Source organism: Impatiens glandulifera, chromosome 8 (assembly GCF_907164915.1).
Source record: "Impatiens glandulifera chromosome 8, dImpGla2.1, whole genome shotgun sequence".
In the NCBI taxonomy this organism is placed as follows: Eukaryota; Viridiplantae; Streptophyta; class Magnoliopsida; order Ericales; family Balsaminaceae; genus Impatiens; species Impatiens glandulifera.
In genome coordinates this window covers 22,311,030-22,318,847 of record NC_061869.1, presented here as the reverse complement: position 1 = coordinate 22,318,847, position 7,818 = coordinate 22,311,030, and positions in this window count along the sequence as shown.

Sequence of the window (7,818 nt, the reverse complement as noted above, 5' to 3'; positions counted from 1 at the left end):
CTATATAAAAGTTGAACCCAAGTGTTGAAGTGTTTTCAATGATTATTTTATTAATATATATACCTCCAACCGACCGAATTTAGAGCTAAGAAAAAACTCAGAAAATCAGATATTTACTTATTTACAAAACTTTCATCAACAAAATTTTGACACGTCTCCTTTATGTGGTTTATGGTTGAATCGGTTGAGAAATAATTAATTTCAACAAAAAGATAAAGAATAATAAATAATACAAAATATAATGAGGTCTGGCCAACAAATGCCTACATCATCAGGGTGTCGTACATTCTATTAATTTTCTATGGAATAATGGTTCAAGTAAATCTAGGTTACAATGTTTCTATTTATATGAGTACATCAAAGGGCATAGTAACAAAACTACTACTTCTAAGACCATTAATGACTTAAAGTCCATTACAAAATATAAACTCTAATAAAATATGGACTCAAAACCCAACAATCTCCACCTTTGGCGAATACCGCGCATATTTCGATGTGATGAATAAGTTACAAATTAAAAAATCTTCACCTTGATGAAATTCACGTCGCTTAGGAAGTACAGAAGTTTTACCCATTAATCTCAACATTTCCATAAAAAAAATAAGTGGGTTCGACACTTCAATCTTCACATTTGCTCGAGTCGTTAATGAGATATATTTTCATACCTCCACTTCCACTCAAGAGTCCTTAGAAAAATATTGATCACCATCATCACGTATATCACGCCATTAAAAGGTTAAGAGTCATAGATCAATCTTCACTGCTCGAGCCTTTTACGAGATAAACCATTATTAACTTCCATTCAAAAGTCCATAGAAGATGAAATTATAGAGTTTATAACACCAAATAAATTTGGACAACTATGCTATTTCGAGGACTAAAAACATTCAACAACTCTTTCCATCTTTGTTCATACCCGTTGACATATGCAGAAACTAGAATTAACATTTTTTATATGTCAAAATAATATTTACCCTTGTTTGTCACAATCTGAGTGTTTTATTTTACAAGTCTAACAACTAACTGAAACCAAAAAACTGATGAAATCTAAGAAAAACTTTCTTATGTCTTTTTTTCAAAATCAGATATTTATCAAAAATCGAGGACACCCAAGACGAACTTCCATTGTCTACTCCTCAAAATAAGATACCAATTGAAAGCGAGAAGACCCAAGAAGAACTTTTATCGTCTACTGCATAATAAATAATTAGGTATATCACGCCATCTCTTTTCTCATGCTCAAGATCTAACAAAACATGTGTCACTCATCTTGCTTTGAACATTGTACACTCAACTAACTTGAATCTCATAATTCTTCTTGAACCAATTAACTTGTAATCTACTAGATTTTGAATTCAAAATGACTAGCGATTCAAGAATATCCTTTCAATATTCACTAATTGTCTCTTCATTTGTCTTCACCATTGCTTCAAATGATTATTAATAGTTTCTATGTAAGAAATCGCGAATATCCTTCTATTTGAATTGACTAAACCTCTCATCTATCCCCTTTACATGATTAAGAATTCCATTCAAGGTCTCATTCATGTACTCAATAAGATGATAAATTAATTATCTCATTTATCTAAACTATGATCCACAATGAATGGACAATTAAGATAAATTAAAAGAAGTAACAAAATCATCACCTTTAAATTTACTAAGGGCTTGTTTGAGGAGGTGGGTTTTTGAATTTTACTTGAGTTTTCTCCTTAAAAACCCTTTTTTTGATAAAAACTAGGAAAAAACTGATTTTTAAAATTTTAAGACTAATTTACCCTTGAGTTAAGAGGATATGATGAATGTTTGAGAATTGTGGATTAGAGAGAGAAATGATAAGGTGACTTAGAGAGAGAGGGGTAGTTTTTGTATTTAAATAGATTAAATTGATGATTAGATTGTTGATATGATGTTTGTGTTTTAGGATAAAAACTGGGTTTCATCCCAATAACCAAACATCAAACAAGCCTTAAGTCTCCTATCTAGTCCCTTTTTCATGACAAGGAATCTCACTCAAGGTCTTATTTAGCTTCTCACATTAGAAGATAATGCAATAATTTCTTCTTGGTCCATTTAAAACTTTCTCTCAAAATTTCTCCACCTCAACTTATAAGTCTCTCTCACTAGTCTTCTTTTTCTTGGTCTTTCATTCACATTGTGTGTTAACTAAAATTGTATCAATCCTTAATCACCCGTCAACTCAATATAATCTTACAATTTTGGCCCGAAGGATTGCCTTATCAACATGTCGACAATGTTTTCATCGGTAAACAACTTTTTGATAATAACTTTCCATACTCAATCATGTTCTTTGTCAAGTATAAAACATATAATCTCATCTTGATTAATTCTTCCAATATGTTTATTCAATAACTCTTTACCAAATAAAATCTCTCCAAACTCATTTTTGCTGAGAATATTATCAAGTCAAATCCCTCAACATAGTGAAAACATTTTCTACTTATGACTATCTCTAAGAGTATGTCAATAAGAGCTTCAAATAATGTCACACATGTATTCCAATACAACAATCGATTATAAAAAACAAAAGCTAATTTTCTACAAACATGAATATGTATCGTTTGTTGTCCACATTTTTCTAACAAAATCCTAAATAGAAAGAATCTAACAAACCATGTATATAATTAGTGCATCATAATACATACTTTACCAAATATTGCCAAACAAAACCTACTCACAAGATTTGATATAAATCCGAATCATGTCCTTATACACGCATATCAAAACCACACTCTTATAAATAAACCTTAAAGCCATCCACTTTAATTAGAAAACCCTTTAGATTTGCATCATCTGTCTTCTACAATCAGGAATAACGAATAAGCACACCACCTTCTTTTTCAACTCCAATTTTCAATTTCCACATTGACGAATATCAAAACTCTTAGGAGATAAATCATAAATCTTCATCTTTGAAAAATTCAAATCAAACAAACTTTAATACATATCAAACAAATCCAAGATCAAAGCCAAACAAAGCTTTATGAACTTGCTTAAAATCAAACAAAACTTTAATTGTGAAAATTGGAATCAAATATACTTAAACCTGTTTTCTAAAAACAAATGAGACGGACAGAAAAAGGATTAGTTTTTGATCGCTTCAAATATTCGTGATAGACTCATTCTATATTATATTATATTATATTATATTATATTATATTATATTATATTATATTATATTACATTACATTACATTACATTACATTACATTACATTACATTACATTACATTACATTACATTACATTACATTACATTACATTACATTACATTACATTACATTACATTACATTACATATATTCTCTCTTTTTTATATTTTAATAGACCATATGTCTAAAATTAAAATAAGTTAAAAGAATAAACCTCATCTTCTTTGTTCTAGTGTTGCTTCCTACGCAACCACTTTTCGTTAAATGTGCCCATTGGCGCTTTCGAGAAGAACAAAAGACACATTTTCTTCTTCTCAAGACATCGTCATTCATAATTGAAAAATATTTTACGATCGTTGACATCACCTTAGAAACTGAAGATTTCAACTCAAATCTTCACAAAATCTATTTATTCTGTAACTACTATCGTTTTCTCAAACAACCAACAATCTTCAACAAACGCACAAATTTGCAACAACTTCTTCAATGATGATTAAGGTTTCCATCATATCTTCACAAATAGATTATATTAAATAGTCTCAAAACAACTCTAATGCCACTTATTGAGAAAATATATAATCTAAACACACGATAAAAGAAGATATAGAGATAAAAGGTAAAAAAAAATAATATAGAACACAAGATATAACGAAGTTAGGCCAACAAGTGCCTACATCTTCGGGAAGCCGACCATTCTATTGATTTTCCATAAAATAATGATCCAAGTAACCCTAGGTTACACCGTCTCTATTTATAAGAGTACATCAAAAGACATAAAGACTAAGTTATTACTCCTAATCTCAACAAAGAATTAAAATTCATTACAAAATATAAATTCTAATAAAATATGAGCATGTAAGCACTAAAATTTCATACCCAATTTATAAATTTTAAAATAATTATTTTGATTATTTTTGAATAAATAAAATCAAAATATTTAACTGCAAGGCTAAAACCTAATCAAATAATTAATTGGATTAATTATTATGATAACTATATCCTAAATTAATTAAGGATAATGACCAAGGAAAATAAATAAAATAATTTGAGATAAATGTTGTACCCATTTTATCTCAATTTAATTTAGAAAATTCAAGGTGATTAAAATAAATAATTTAGGGTAAATGTTATATCCATTTTTATCCCAAATAAATTAATTACTTAACCCAAAAATATACAAAAATAAATTGACAAATTAAATGTCATATTTATTTTAAATATTTTAAAAGATTTAAAAACAAAGCTAAAAGGGTAAAAGAAAAATCAATTTCAAATAAACCTTCAAGTTTAAAATAAATAATAAATTTGTAATCGAGTGTTACCGAAATCTAGAAGGACCGCTACAGTCGAAACAACATCCCTCGGATAGGTGTAGATTCTCATCCAATGCCTAAGAACGCAATGTGTCGCCCGATGTAACAGAAGAAGACGCTTGCGTGAAGAAACAAAGCATCAAATGACTACTCAAACGTCGTCTCCACCAACGCAGATGGAACGCTTGAGCGTGGACGGAACACACAATGACCACGCGTGCACCTAGAACTAACGTCGATTTGGATCTCCCTCAACGCTCCAATGCGAAAGCTCAAAACGACGTCGTTTTGACCTGTGTCTTTGTCTCCTCACGACACCGGATGGATTGACATCCGCAACCATCTTTGATTTTTCAAATATGAAATTTCATCTCTTCTTAATCGTTTAACTCAGTTGAAAAGATAAAATGAGCACTCTACATATAAGATCGCCATGATGGATTGCACCAACAACCATAATGGGCGTTTGACTAATTGAAGCCCAGTTGGTCGATTAACCAACCTTGAGAGGCTATAAATAGCCTTCATTGATGAATCTGAAGGGAAGAGAGATCAACTCTCAAGCACTCAATCGGAAATTTTCAGAAATCCGCCAATAAAACTCAAGTTTTCTGGTTTTTCAGAAATTTGTATAAGGCCTTAAAGCTTGGATCTAGATATAAAAAAAAGGTTCCCTAAGGTATAAGGAGTGTTCTCTAATCCTTGTTAAACTTCCAGTCACCCTCTAATTTAATCTTCCAATTTGAAATTAAAATTTTTATATTTCATTTTTCCTAAGTTTGTATATTACATGGTTGTTGACTTTTATGATTGAAAAACGATTCAAGGATCATTTACAAACTTTCTGTTGAAATTAAAACGATCAATCAATCTTAAACAAAAACCCTTAAATTTAATTTGGAAAATTTTAAAATCAAGTTTTCTGTTTTTCTCAAGAAGTGGCCTAGAATGCTTCCCAACATATTTTTAATGATGTTGAGAACCTATTTAGATTATGTTTTTTATCCATCCCAATCATGTTTGATTAAAATCAAAATTTACAAAAAAAAAATTAAGTTCTTCAATTGGTCAAAACAATATATAGTGTTCGTATTTTGGTACCAATCAATCATATGAAGTATAGAGAAGCTATTTACAAGCTCCTTACACTTCATTAAAGCTTAAGAACCAAACACCCAATGTTTTGTCTAAAAAATGTGGTGAACGAATCGAACATCATCCAAGTTGAATCATACATTAAGATAATGGTCATAATGATCATGGGAGATTTGTGAAGCTATCCAGGCCATTGGATCGAAGAACTCAAGCCTCAATCAAAGATGAAAAACCTGCAGTTTTGATGTTCTTGAGCACCGAGAGGTCCGACCGAGGAATTCTAGCCAAGGCCGAGAGGTCCGATCGAGGAGTTCCAGCTAGAACTAATAGTTCTGACCATGAAATTATGGCTAGGACCGAGATGTCCAATTGAAGATACTAACCTATGACTGAGGAGTCTCGTAGCTGACCGAGAACTCCCGTAGCTAGGACCTATGAAGTTTGCTCTAGTGGGGCTAACCCATGACCAGTGGTTTCCACACCTGATAGAAGATCTCCGAACCCCAACTAAGGATCTTAGACTCTGACCGATAAAACCACATCCATGACCGAGCACACCAGTCTTAGGGTCTGACTAGTTGCATTTTTTAATTTCCAAAATTAATTTTATAATTTCTGGATCTCAAATAATTTTCTAGAAATCCCAAAAAATAGGAAATGATTTTAAAATATTTTTTAAATCTTTCCATAAAAAATATTTTGATATGGGCTCGTTTGGGATTTATTTGTAAACCCTAATGACTTAAAATACTGATCTTCTTCAGGTATTTTCCTTCATATTAATCGCCATCACCAACAAGTACTAGTATTTAAATATTGTTATTACAATTTTAAATATACAAAAACATGTGCATGTCTAGTACTAGAAGAGTAATTGGTTAAAATAAATTGTTATACAACTAATTTTCAAAAGACAAGATCTTATAAAGTATAAATCATTTTAAAAATAGGTACGGAGAATGAAGCGCAAATCTCTTTCCGTATCACCAACCTACGAACCAAACGAAACTTAAAATATGTTTGAACACATATACCTTTTTATTGATTTTAAAATTAAAAATCAAGTCGCGACTCTATTTCAAATAACTAATGTTTTAAACATGGATTTCTAAAAATCTTATTTTAATGTGATTATTTCAAATCTAAAAGTTTATTTAAACTTCAAATTAATTATTTTTATAATTAACTTTCAGCAAATATTGTTTACATCCCAAAATACGCATTCTTCTCAATTTCCTACCCAACCTATCCCAATTGTATTCACTCCCATAAATTCTTGTCCTATTGATCCTCGAACTCAAAAGGAAGTTTCTTTCTATGAAAACACCGACGAATATTTCGACCCAACCACACAAGCACAACATGGGATACATAAGGAAGAACTCAACCCCATAAGAACACATAGGAGACCAATTTTAATGGTAAAACAACCAACTTCTATAAAATATGAACGCTAAATGGCTCAAGTTCAAGCCATTTAAGTAGAGATGCAAGCCTAGATAAATAAATGGATAAAGCAAAAAGCATTGAGGAACATTATGACTGGAAGGATGACATGAAAACTACTGAACGAGTAGTCATTCCATTGGGCATCAAGTTACCATTCATATCCATGTACATCGGAAAAAGCGATTTGTTTGTCTTTTATAAAATGTACACTTCTACAATGACCTTATTGCGACTTGAAAAACTGACAGTTCTCTACTTATTCCCCCAATAACACGACGACGTCGCTCTAAGCTAGTATCACTGGAAAAACGTAGCGAATTTACAAACTATCAAGGAATTGGCCGCATCGTTTAATGGACGTTTTTCTATGCACCTTAATCTGAAACGACCAGAGAAGTGGTTGAAGAATATAAACAAGGAGAAAATGAGAAATTCTCTTTTTTCATCGAAAGATAGAAAGTTATCGTCGAGGAAATTAATTCTCTCCCGAGCGAGCAACGAAAAATCGACATGATCTTAGAAAGCGTTAATAGAGGATATTCTGTTTGATTCACACAACATGACCAATAATATTATGTTGGATTCAAACAACAAAACCTTTCAAAACATGAAAAAGTTGTTGATGGCCAGCAATAATCTCGACGAGGCTATCGATAAAGAAAGAAGAGAGGGAAAATCAGTCAAAGCTTACCCACCTTTAAGTCATTTCCTGATGAAGGAAAATATAGAAGTGCATTAGGTAACAACTGTCCGGCAGGAACGTCCTCCTCAAAAGGCGAGCCCAAAAAAACC